The 13,968-nt window shown below is 39.7% G+C and overlaps 1 protein-coding gene across 3 annotated transcripts in view; it reads right to left on the minus strand.

Moving 5' to 3' along the window:
- Window positions 1–13,968, minus strand: part of STAT4 (signal transducer and activator of transcription 4) — a 3,571,511-nt gene that overhangs the window by 243,425 nt on the left and 3,314,118 nt on the right. The gene's annotated exons all lie outside the window — the stretch shown is intronic.

The following is a 13,968-nucleotide window of genomic DNA, read 5'->3' on the forward strand; positions in this document are numbered from 1 at the left end:
AATCAGAAGGAGCAGTTGTCACTGAAGCAGTGTTCTGCAGACACTAAGAAATTGATCTGACTGAATGTTGAAGTAGTAATGTGGGGTTTGGAGGAGATGAAACTGCTTGTGGCACATGCTAGGACTGTTTGGTAGAATATAAGAAAACTGTAAGCTGCCAGTGTTGACAAAACAGATTTAATTAATACAGAGTTTGCCATGTGCTAATTAAGCAAAAGGTGACCAAAGGAAAAGTGGAACAGAACAACTTGGTGGACTGGTGGGAATGTGGAATGACAAGTGAAGAGTTGTAATAATAATTTAAGGTAGGCTGAGCTGCTGGAATGAATAGACATTTTGGAGTTGCTGAAATTTGTCGAAACTCAGATGGTGCAGCTGAAAACTTCAAGAAATGATCACTGGGTACTGAAAAAGTATATTAATTGCCACTTCCTATGACAAAAAGATTATGTGGAATATCTGAAGTTACACTACAGAAGGTTGTGTCGAAGTACAATACATAAATGAAAGTTATATATTTATCGTAACGCTAGACTGCCAAGATCCACATCCATCTACTTCAATTTAAGGACTGGTTTAACAAAGGCAGCAGTCTCTCACACCTTTAAGAATCTTCCAAGCTCTGAAATTCCTCACCTAGTTCCTGCAGTGCACCACATTTCCATTTTTCTCCAGATCAAGTTTGCTCAAGGACATATATGACATATATGTTCCAATAACTAAAGGATCGCCAGATGGACAGTTCTGAATGACTAATAAATGACATTTTTTTTAGTTTGACAGATGTAGAACACAAATATCTAATGTTAGGTATGTAACTTTCAAATCTTACATGACCTAGTTGTTCATCTATTTCAGCTTTAAAATCCCCAGTTCTAACCACCTGGGTGGTATAAAGACATAATACCACAAAGTATGGCTGCCCCAAAGGTAGACCTAGAACTTGAGAACTATCTAGTACAAGTTTGCAGTGAAGCCCATATTGTAGCCACACAAATACTGTCAAATGAAGAATTCTTGAAAAATAGAAGTATCTATAATTCTACCAGAACACACTTTAGGTTTGCTTGATAAGGTCATATTGGACATTCCACAGCAAAAAAAAAAAAAAAACGTCATCCAATAGCTAAATGGACAGGGTGACCTTTATGACTTTTTGTCCCAATTTTTTGTACCAAAAGAAAGAAATAACTACTCCTTTTTTACATCCTTAGTTCTAAGTAAAAGCCTGGATGACAATGAACACCCAGGCAATGCAGTAAATAGCCCCTCCATTAGAATGTTGAGAAAGAATACAGGAAGACTGACTGGTTAAGAGTAATCTCTATATCCACTTTATACAAAAAGTTTGGATTAATTCATAAAGAACCCTATCCTTAAAATACACTATAGGGAGGTTTAGAATATGTTTGATTTTCAGAAATTCTCATGGCTAAAGTAAATGTCATCAAAAAGAGTGCCTTTATGATAAATAGTTGCTGGTTTGAAGGGGGAAGTGCAACTTTTCCAGCTTAAAGTTTAAATCCCATGGAGAGGTAGGTTCACTGAATGCAGGTCTAAGAAGGAATGTCCCACTATAAAAAAAGAGGAATTCATGCCATGATGAAAATTAGAAATGGCTGCTGAGTCTTGACTGTGGAGTATTGTCAAAATGTCAACTAAAAACTGCAGAACTGCTGGAACTGGAGATGACAATACGTAATGAAATTGATCAGCTGCGTATATGGTTGCCACCTGTCCCGTTGTCAGCGGGACACTCTTGGGTTGAGGTCTCTCATCCCGCTTCCCGCAGTCACCAAGCGTGGGACTTTAAAAGTCCCATTTTTCCCCTTTTTGCTTCGCGATCGTAATTCAAATCAATTGCCGTGGAAAAGCCGAAAATACTTCCGGTTTTTCCACGGCAATGCGGCTACGTCACCACCCAGACCTGCAGTTAGAGGGATTCCCTGCTAGGTTCGGGTGGTAATGCAGCACAGTAACTGGCTGCAGGGATTGGAGGGGGTGGGAACTTGTTCAGAAGAGCTCCATAAAGGTCGCAGCTGTAGAGCACTAAGCTCTATAGCAGCTGTGAAAGATCTGATTTAATTTCTATCTCCAGCCAGCCCAGCCAGCCAGGATTGAAGCCAGCCAGCCAGGATTGAAGCCAGCCAGGAAGGAAAGAAAGAAGCCAGCAAAGGAGCCTGCCTGCCAGCCAGCCCAGCCAGCCAGGAAAGAAGCAACAAGGGAGCCTGCCTGCCAGCCCAGCCAGCCAGGAAAGAAGCCAGCAAGGGAGCCTGCCTGCCAGCCAGACCAGCCAACCAGGAAAGAAGCCAGCAAGGGAGCCAGCCAGCCCAGCCACTGCTTGAACAACCAACTAGCCATTCCAGCAGGAAGGAAGCAAGCTAGCCCAGCAATAACTGTGATAGTGGTAAGTAGATAATTGCATTTTTGGCTTTAGTTATTTAAAATGGGAATAGTGTGCTTTATTTAAGTTTTTAATGTTTAGTGGTAGATGGGGATGTAGTATGCAGTATTTAAATCTGTGCAGTGGTTATTTTGAGATTTTTGAGTACTAGTTTAAAATGGGAATATATTGTGGTTTAATTTTTTTAATGTTTAGAGGTAGATGGTGGGTGCAGTACGCAGTATTTAAATCTGTGCAGTGGTTATTTTGATATTTTTAAGTAGTAGTTTTTAAAGATATAAAACCTGAATGTATATGTAATTGTTATTATTCTTGGGGGTATGATTTGGAAGCATTACTTTTAAAAGGCTGAACTGTGTATAGAAGTTGTTTGTTTCTGTTGGGGGGCAGTGAAATCTAAATTTAGTCTGACGCATTTCTATTGTCGTAGCTTTTTCTGGGTATTGTCTGTTTGCAGATAGGAAATGTTTGAGCATAGTTTGCACTTTTTGTATGGAAATGTGTGCACTTTAATGCTGTTTTCAGGAAGTTACGATATACTGTTTAGGTAATTTTTCCTGTTCCTGCAAGTCCATGTCTATGTGGTACAAGTCTACCTTTTGAGGGGGAATGTTAACAGTTAATGTAATTAATTTATTATTCTAGTAGGTACATGTTGCCAATTTGCCAAAGCTGTTTCAAGATTGTTTTCATTTATACTTGTAAATGTGTGCATTTAATTTATTATGCATTTTTAATAAGGTTAAAATGTACTGCTTTGCTTGTAATGTGAATATGGGTGTGTTGCTTTTACTTGGGCCTGTTTATTGCATTGCTGTGCTGGATTAATTGCTATGTTTTGAGGTAAAAGGAGCCCATGGAGTCTGCTGTACATTGTAGTTTATGTTACTTCTCTTGCAAAAAGTATTTTTAAAAGTTAAAATGTTTATGGACTTTTTTCCCGTTTATTTTTTTTTTGTGGATGGATGCTCAGAAGTTAATGCAATGCATTTGAGATTGTGCTAAACCATGTCGTTGTTACAGGGTAGTTTGCATCTATAAGTAGCAAAGTTTGTATTTTGTGTTTTAGTGATGTCTTCAACATACTTATTTACTGTTTTACTGTTTTCATTATAATCCGATTACGACCAGTGCTGCTGTTGGGCATGTTCATTAATAGATCATTGCGCTGTGTAAATTAGTGCCATACATTTCTTAACTGCTGTAGTCAAAAGCTAAATTAGGTCTATGGTATCCACTGTGCATTCTCATTCATTTTACTGTTTTTTGGTTCAGTGAATGTGGTTAACTTTTTTTGTCTTGAGGGGTGGGGTGAGGTGGGCATGTTCAGTGGTAAAAATAATGCATTTCATTTTCTACAAGCTGTATTAATGTTAGTTTTCAATGGCCAAAATTCCCCCTGCATTACCTCATTTACTATTTGACCTTTTTCAAACTGTTTGTAAACTCTTTTTTGCTCCATTCCTCGGTTATTTCGCATGTCAATGTTTTTCAAGTCAGTTCTTTTGTGTCTGTTTAATGAGTAGTGTGTTTTTAATTCCTTTAAAGTTTATTTATTGTTACAACTGATTAGTGTGTGTTTACAGAAATAGTTCACTTCATTTAAATGGTTTGAGTTTTCAGTATGCTGTAATGTCACAATGTTGCATCCATAACTAATACTGCATCTCCTTTAACAACTCTGGTGATGTCGTGGTGGGGGTGTGGCCAGTGTCATGTTGGCCACACCTCTATCCTGTTGACCACACCCCCATGTCCCACTTTGCCCTTGTTAAAAGGTGGCAACCCTGGCTGCGCATAATGAAAATTATATTAATTTACTTATGTATATTCTCCTTGTGGAAGGTTTCTGGGATGATGAAAGTAAATTAACCACTCTGGAAGGAAACAGTGGATCCATCGCCATGAGCAGAACTGAAGAAACTATGTAGTTACTCTAAGGGACTGAAAGTCTGGTTGACGCTTGCCATGTGGATGCTGCAGGAGACATTTGTGAGGTCTTGGAATAAGGTATTTCTCTAAGAGTGAGGCCACAGCAGATGGAATCAAACTTGTTTAGGCCAAACCAGGGCTACAATGATGGCCATGGCCTTGGCCTTGTGCACCTTTATTTTCTAAACAATATATATATATATATATATATATATATATATATATATATATATATATATATAAGTGAAAATACAGGAAGGTATAAAATAGACCATAAATACATACAAACATTTCAAGCATGGGCATTGATGCCCCTCTAGCTTGTCAATATACCAAAACACTTGTTCCCATAATAAGTGTCCAGGCTATTCTTAAAAATATTTAAACAAGTACTTGCTTTAATGTAATTTGGTAGTCTATTCCATGCATCAGCTACTCTGACAGACAACCAGTTAGTACACTTATCATTCCTATAAAATCTTCTACATAGGTTGTCTGATGATTCTCTGGTACATTTTAATAACCCCACACATTCCCAGAGGTAGTTGTCTCTAAATGTCCTATACACCAGAATAAGATCTCCACTTAGATATCTGTTAGAGATGCTGTACAAGTTCAGATATTTTAGCCTTTCAAAATAACTTACATTTTCACATCCTTGGATGCCCTTGGTATATTTCTGCTGTACTCCTTCCAGTCTACTCATGCTTGTTTTCTTATAGGGTTTCCATATTGCTATTCCAGACTCAAATGTGGGTCTAATGCAACTAACAAGCAATGACTTGATTATTTTTGATTTCCTAGACTTTATACATCTTTTTATACAACCTATAGTTCTATAACTATCATTAACCAATTGGTTGATATGATTAGAAAAACTCACAGCTGAATCTTCCCATACACCCAGGTCCTCATAGTCTACAGTTTCAATCACTACATGCTGTATTAAATATTCACCTTTCAATTTATGTCTCCCAAATCTCAAATGCTTAGTTTTTGATGTATTTATCAGTACATTATTCTCCTGTGCCCAAATGGTCAATTTAGTCATGCTATTTTGTAAACATGCCTTATCTGTAACACATGCAATCAGTTTACCCAATTTCAAGTAATCTGCATATAGAACGTAGAACTCCTCAGATGAAAAAGTTAGGTCTGAAAGATACAATCTAAACAAGTAAGGGCCTAGGACAGAGCACTGTGGGACACCCTGACTGTAACCAAGGGTTTCACCTGTCCAGTTGCTGTATTATACTTGCCATGTCCTATTTGTAAGCCATGCAGCTATCCATCTTATCAAGAGTACATCAGTACCTAGTTGTATTAATTTATTGTTCAGTGTTTTGTGTATGACCCTGTCAAATGCTGAAGTTAAATCTATATAAATTACATTGCAGCACAATTTTTCATTCATAGCTGTTATTATATTGTTATAGAACATCATGTTACAGGTGGTGATAGATCTGTTTTCAACATATGCATTCTGATATATGGTTTCAAGCACCAACCTATTCAGTTCTGACAATAACTTATCCAATATTACCTTCTCTATTATTTTTTCACAACATGGAAGTAGACTTAAGGGTCTATACGACTCTGGGTTTGTCCTACTCCCCTTTACATTAAAGACATGCTTAATAAGTGCATGTCTCCAATCTTGAGGAATCTCCCCATATTTATATGACCTAGTGAATAATAGATATTATGGTACTGTAAATTCTTGCTGAAATATTCTCAGGTCCTTATTACTAATTCCATCCCCAGCCTGTGCTTTGGATCCAGTTTACCCAGTTCTTTTTCAATATAATCTAATTTGATTCCAGTATCTGGGGTTACCTGGATGTCACTAGGATAACTTATGCATAAGATTTTGTAAATATATCTATAGTCTGTTGTGTCTGAGAATAAATTTTAGAATCTGCACACAGTTAATCAATTTGTGCGTCTTTACTCCTTCCACATCTTATGTATCTATAAAAAGTTTCCTATTATGCTCAATAACTTTATATAAATTTTCTTCAAATTTTTGTTGATCTTGTCTCACACTATGCTTAATCTCTGTCCAGCTTATTTCAGTTTTTAAAGTTGTGGTTCGACCTCTCTTCCATTTCTTATATTTTTTGCCTCTCACCTTAATTAGCTATCTTGTTCTTATATAAATATACACCCCTGACGTTGTATGCCTAGATCCCAATGTAAACATTTTTTTGCACTCAAACAATTTCTGGTTCAAAACTTTCCACATTCCGTCTGCAGTTTTTCCACTGAACACCTCACTCCAGTTAGTTTTACATAGTGACAGTTTTGCTTCCATATAATCTGTAATTAACCATCTGTGCATTGGCTTAGATTTCAGTATGACAGAATTATCTGGTAACAAATTAACTTTTATAACCACATGATTACTGCACATCAATGGTAGTTACAGTAATTTCTTTGGGAACATAAACAATGTCTAGTATGTTCCATCCCCTGGTAGGTTTTTTAACAATCTGAAGCAATTGTTGTTCCTGAAAATACACTGTGAATAGTTTCCTTACTAACATTGTTGAATCAATATTATTCCAGTCTCTTTCTAGCAAATTTAAGTCCCCAGCTAATAGTATTCTTCCCTCCTGTGTTTCATGCAAGAAATGTATGAATTCCTCTAGGTCATCTGCACTTGACTTTGGTGGTCTATACACTCCAACAATTGTTATATGTTCCAGGGTAGTCTTTATTGTCACAGTTACACAGTCTATAGTATTGGTGTTATCACTGAACATGTAATAATTACAGGTCTCATAGCTATCTTTAATTCCTATCATAACACCTCCACCTGATTTTTTTGTTAGGATGTCTGTTACAGTACAAACATTTATACCCTGACAGAACTGGTTCCAGTCATTGTTTTTTAACCATGTTTCACAAACAATAACATCAATTTTGTGGGAACGTAGCAAGTTTTCCAATAAAATAACATTATTATTAATGCTCCTAGCATTAAGAACCATCAGAGATGCATCAAATATTGCTATCTGTAAACTTACAATTTATGACCTGGCAAAAATTCTGCCTAGTGTTTGTCAAATATTGCAAAATAACTGCTGCAAAAATTATCTTCCCTGATTTTGACAAATGCACACCACCCTGTCTGAACACTTGGATGCTCTACACATTTCCATTTTTTAAAACAGGGCATTTTTCCCATGTAGATTTTTACCCAAAAAACCTTTTCATGCACAGTGAGCTGACTATCCTTATGTAGGTGATTTGTGAAAAATACGTCCTAACACCAGTACAAGCTATACTATCTAAGATGGCTGTCAGTTCCCTACTAACAGTAACATAATCCTTGTGGGTGACATCATTTGTACCAACATGAATAAAAAAGTACAGTTGTGTACACTTACCATAAATGTAGATGTTCAAGTGTATTCACTGTTGCAGTCATTACATATGGGTAATCCTGCTGGCAGGTTGCCCTCAGTCGGCCTGAATTCCAAAGTCTTGGGTCCTGCGTCGGCTGCTGTCAGCTCTTCCCTGACATCAGGTCACCAGGGGTATAAAAGAAGCGGCCAACGCCATTTTCTTCAGTTTTTCTTGCCCCAGATGTCAGGTGCCCCCTAAAAGGGTAGCCAAAATTTATATATACATATATATATATATATATATATATATATATATATATATATATATATATATATATATATATATATATATATATATAAATACATGCACCAATATAAACTTTATCTTCATCTATAAGCAAATACACCACATAGGTTGTATAAATCAGAGAAGGAAAGATAAGTTCCAGTAGAAAAAAGGGGGATGGCGGGTGGGTAACCTGGGCTGCAACAGTGAATACACTCGAACATCTACATTTATGTTAAGTGTACACAACTGTACTATGTTCTTTGTGTTTCACTGTTGTAGTCATTACATTTGGGTAGAGTCCCAAAGCTATGGTTGGGAGGCTGGAGTTAAACAGCAGTAGGAGCGGCTATGAGGCCCTGCAGAACTGCAGTGGCAAAGCCTGCCCTGGATTTAGAGTAGAGTGGCAGATGATAGTGCTTTGTAAAGGTGTGCACTGAACACCAAGCAGCAGCTTCTAAAATGTCTTTGGTTGGTACTCCCCTGAGAAAGGCTGCTGAAGTGGCTCCAGCTCTGCTTGAATGTGGCCTAATGTCCTTAGGCACTGGCTTGCCATGGTGAAAATAGCAGAAATGAATGCAGTGGCCTATCCACTTTGAAATAGTCTGCTTTGAGATAGCCTTTCCTTGTGATCCTGCAGCATATGCCACTAGTAATTGCTCTGTCTTCCTGAAAACTTTGGTTCTGTCCAAGTAGAATCTAAGCTGTCTGTGTACGTCCAAAGAATGCAGTATTCTCTCCCCCTTGTTCTGTGGATTTGGATAAAAAGTTGGCAAATGAATAGTTTGGTGAAGAGCCACACTGGATACCACCTTAGGCATAAATGTTGGGTTTGTCCTCAGAGAAACCCTGTCTGGATAAAACATGATAAAAGGTTCCACAGCCATGAGTGCCTGTAGCTCTGAAACTCGTCTTGCAGAAGTTATTGCTAGGAGCAGAGCTGTTTTCCAAGACAAAAACTTTATATCAGCAGTAGCAGCTGGCTCAAAAGGAGGCAGGATGAGTTTTTCCAAGACATAGTTGAGGTCCCATGCAGGTGCTGGAGATCTCCTTGGAGGCCTTAAATTCTTGGCTCCTCTGAGGTACTGTTTTAATAAAGGATGAGAAAAGATTGGTGGCTCTGTATTGTAATGAGCCGAAATGGCAGAGGCATGAATTTTAATTGATGAAAAAGATAGGCCTTTGAACAGCATCTCTATTAGGTATTGCAAAATCTGAGGGATATTTGGTACAGCTGTATCAGTTCCTTGTGCCTGGTTCCAAGCACAGATTCTCTTCCATTTTCCAGCATAAGAATTTCTAGTACTAGGCCTTCTGGCTTCCAAAATGACATCCATCACAGCTTTACTAAGAAGTGTGTTTTGTATGACTACATTATCCGCCATGCTGCCAGGTTTAATGTCCTGAGTTGGCTGTGCAGGATCTGATTGTTTTGCTGGGACAGTAGATGAGGTATTTTAGGTAAGATCCAAGCTGGGCATTGAGACAAGTTCCTTAGGACTGGGTACTAGTACTAGCGGGGCCAGTCTGGGGCAATCAGTATCATCTTTGGCTTCTTCTGTCTGACCTTTAGGAGTACCTTGGGAAGGAGAGGCAGTGGGGGAAAGGCATATACTGATAGGTTTTTCCAGCTGAAAGATAGGGCGTCCACTTTCCATGCTTGTCTGTGATAAGTCCTTGTCCAGAATGTTTTTAGTTGGAAGTTGTGAGGGGAGGCAAATAGATCTATGTCCAGGAATCCCCATTTCTTTGTTATCATGCGGAAGACTTGTGGATCCAGCTGCCACTCGTGGGGATCCATGAGGTTTCTGCTTAGTTTGTCTGCCAGAGTACTGTCCTTTCCTGGCAGGAATTGTGCCTGCAGATGAACTTGGTAAGTCAATGCTGTGTCCCATAAAGCCATGGCTAGTCTGCAAAGGGGGTAAGAATGCGTGCCCCCTGCTTATGTACCACATGACCGTGGTATTATCTGTCTATATCAGTAGTTGTCCCGGATGAATTAGGTCCTGGTAGGCTGTCAGTGCATTTTGAACAGCTAGCATCTCTTTTTGATTGATATGTAGATACATTTGGTTTGCGCACCATGTGCCCTGAATGCATCTTCCTGCCATGTGGACCCCCCCCAGGCATAATCTGATGCATCTGTTGTTAGGTTTTTCCTGGCTGGGGGTAATGTGAATGGCTGCCCCTTGTTCTGGTGACAAACTTTTGCCCACCATCGAAACTCCTGTTGTAGGCAGGGAATGAGAGTAATCATTGTTTCCAGACTGTGGCAATGATGAGTCCAAACACTTTTTAGGTACCACTGAAGGTTCCTCATATGCAGTCTTGCTTATGGAATTAGTAGGATGCAGGATGCCATGAAGCCCAAAGCCTGCAGAATTTTTCTTGCAGATAACTGGGCCTTTGTTGCCATTACTTTGAAATAGGTAGTCAGTTACCTTTGTTTGTCTGGCATGAGATAAACCATCTGGGCAGCTGTATTTAAGCTTGCACCCAGGAATATTATCTCTTGAGAGGGTACTAATTTTGATTTCTTTTCATTTACTGTGTACCCTAGGCATGTTAGAAGTATTTTCACAAACACCAGATGCTATAGAAGAATGCCATTGTTCTCTGCTTGAATTAGGCAGTCGTCCGAGTAAGGATATATTTGTATTCCTCTGTCTGCAGAATGCAATTACTGGTGCCAGGCACTTAGTAAAGACCCTGGGAGCAGTAGATAAGCCAAAGGGCAGTGCAGAGAATTGGTAATGCATTGAGCCAGCCCTGAATCTGATGTATCTTCTGCATGATTGCCTGATTGGGACATGCAGGTATGCCTCTTTTAGGTCTAAAGTCACAAGCCAAGCCTTCGTGCCCAGCATGGGCAGAAGCTGCTGCAAAGTCAACATCTTGAATTGTGGTATATCCAGGAATGTGTTTAGGATAGATAGGTCCAGTATTGGTCTCCAGGCTTTGTCTTTTCTGGGTACCAAGAACAGTCTTAAGTAAAATCCTTGTCCCTGCTCTTGCTCTGGTACTTGTTGGATGGCCCCCATGTCCATGAGGGATGAGACTTGTTTTTGTGCCTCTGCCCATTGATTTTTTGGCAGATCTGGCCAATCATTTGGCTTTGGCAGGGTATGGAAGTGGAACCTGTAGCCTTTTGACACTATGTTTAGAACCCACTTGTCCTGGGTTATAATGTGCCAATTTTGAGAAAAATGTGCTATTTTTCCCCCTAAGGGTGCTGCCAGGAGATAAGTGCTTGGCACAGGCAGGGGGAAGTCATTAGGACTGTTTCCTGTAAGGTTGTGATTTGTCTTCTCCACTTTTGGAGGTAGAAGCACCCCATTGCTTTGACCTGTATGAACCTTGCGCTTGGGATCTGTCTCTAGGGCATCTGGATCTGCCCCTTTGAGGTTTGTCTGAGGCAGGAAAAGACCAATTCTTTGTAGGCCAGTGTCTACTAAACCTAGGTGGCTGTACTTGTAAAAAATCTTCAACAGTTTGCATAGATTTAGCTTTGTCCTCCATTTTCTTTAACACCTCTTCTGCTTTAACACCAAACAAAGTATGCTGTAAAGGTGCATCTAATAATTTAACTTTGACATGATCAGGCAGATTTTGTTCCTTTAACCAAGCCTGCCTCCTAATTACAGAACATGTAACTGCGGCCCTGCAGGAGGCATCCAGAGAATCAAAACCACATTGCAAAGTATGCTTTCCAACTTGTTCAGCTGCATGCATTATATCCTGCATTTTCTTGTTTTCTGCACATTCAGAGTTTAACATTTTCTTTTTAAGCAATGCCATGATATGTTGCTGATATTTGAGCATATGAAACTGACAGTTTAAGGCCCTTACAGCCAAGGTAGCAGATGTGTAAACCTTTTTTTCCCCATCTATCCAGTGCCCTAGAATCTCTGTCAGAGGGGGGTAGAGTTTTTTGCAGCAGAAGTCTTAACCCCTTTGGGACTCTGTGAAATAGTTTCTGGGTCTGCAGCAGGGTTTTTGAAAAGGAATTTATGAGAGTCAGGAACCCTGTAATATCTGTCAGGCTTAACAGGAGCTGGAGATAAAGAGTCAGGGGTCAGACTAGACTCTGAAAACACATCATCTACAATGTCTAACACAGGTGGAATGGCTAGAGGCCTGTGTTGAGGTAGTAAAAGGAAGTCACTGAGTCTCTTTTTAGATTCTGAAAAATCTTGGCTCTCCCAGTGAAAGTGCTCCCTCATGGTATGCAAGGTTTCCCCAAAGGAATAGTCTTCAGGAGGAGAAGCAGAAGGAACAGATTCTTCAGCATCAGAATCCTCATGGGGGGAAGAGAATACTCCTGACCAGAAGAGGAATCAGAAGAAATAGAAGCCTGATCTGAAGATTCATAGTCTGTCTCTTGCCTAGGCCTCTTATCGGGAGGGAGATGGGAACCCCTGATCAAGGTAATCAAGCCTTCGGCCATTTTGAGTATCTGTTTTTTGGGCATGGAGGCCTGTCCACGTGGCTTTTGAGTTTGTTTCTTTGTCTTCAAAGGTGCTTTAGTCTTTGCCTTTGAAGTTGGTTTAAAGTATAGATGTTTAGGTCTGAAAACACCCTCAGAAGCCGGTGCCTGCTCAGCGGTTCCGGACCCATCTGAAGGAACAGTGTCCGAGGCTCCAATACCTTGAGTTTCCAGCAGCATAGCCGACTCCAGATGGGAGTCGGTAGCGGCCTGCAACTCTAAAGTAGTGGGCGCCAGGGGCTGCGAAAGTGCCTCACTGAGAACCAGCAAACCAGCGACTGGCTTGGGAGAAGCTTCGTCGTCGGCTTTGGGCCTCAGTTGCCTATCTTTTTCTTTGCATTTTTTGTGAACTCCAATAGTCGGATGGCTATCTGACGACATTTCTGGATAACTAAACCTGCGGCCAAATTAGTTTAATGCAAAATCATACAGATGCTTAATAGTGCGTTGGTTGAATCTAGCACAAAACTGACAACCTGAAACGTTATGGTCAGGGCCTAGGTAAGGAATACAGTAGGAATGAAAGTCCTTATGATGTATTTGCTTTCCACAAGAAATACAGTTATTTACTTTTTCTGACATCGGTCTGGAGCAAGAAAAAAGTTTCCCCAACGGGGTACTTGGCTTTAATGAAGACTTCGGATCTGAAATTCGAACACGAAAATCTCAGGAGTCAGCCGACCGGCACTTGTGAACTGCTTCTGCTCCGGGCACTGCGCGGCAAGAAAGACTGAAGAAAATGGCGTTGGCCGCTTCTTTTATACCCCTGGTGACCTGACGTCAGGGAAGAGCCGACAGCAGCCAACGCAGGACCCAAGACTTTGGAAGTCAGGCCGACTGAGGGCAACCTGCCAGCAGGATTACCCAAATGTAATGACTGCAACAGTGAAACACGAAGAACATCAGGTCTATACTTCCTTACATTTAGCCGTTCCAAGGCTTGTCTTGCATCTTCTATTTTTTTCTCCTGGCAAGCAAAACACTAATCGATGTTCATTATCATCTCTGCAAATATAAGTATCAATTCCTCTAATAACTGAATCTCCAATTACAACAATATATTTGCTGGACAGCTCTGAATAATCTTCAGCTTCTAATACAGTAATATCTGCTCTATCAATTGTTATGAAGGATAGATCTTCATAACTATTACTCTTATTCATTCCACTGTTTTCACTGTGTATCAAATTCTCATTTAGCTGGTATTGCAAACCCACAGATTGAGCCACGTAGTCAACATCTGTCTTTCTCTTCTTTTTTCTTACAGTAATGTTTTTCAATCGTTACACATTCAATTTTGATTTCTTCCTTTTCACCTGCCCCTTATCTCTTTTTCCTACTTTCTCCATTGAAAAGATTATGCCTTTTTCTGTAGACTGAAGGTTTTCTGAGAGAGAAATATAATTTCCTATCACCTGTGTGTTACATAATAATGTAGTGCCTTTTTACTAAGTATTCTCTTTCCTTTACAGTCATTAATCAGTTTATTTTTCTTTTTTGTTATTTGTTA

Source organism: Protopterus annectens, chromosome 6.part0, assembly GCF_019279795.1.
Source record: "Protopterus annectens isolate FY-2018-M chromosome 6.part0, PAN1.0, whole genome shotgun sequence".
Lineage (NCBI taxonomy): Eukaryota > Metazoa > Chordata > Ceratodontiformes > Protopteridae > Protopterus > Protopterus annectens.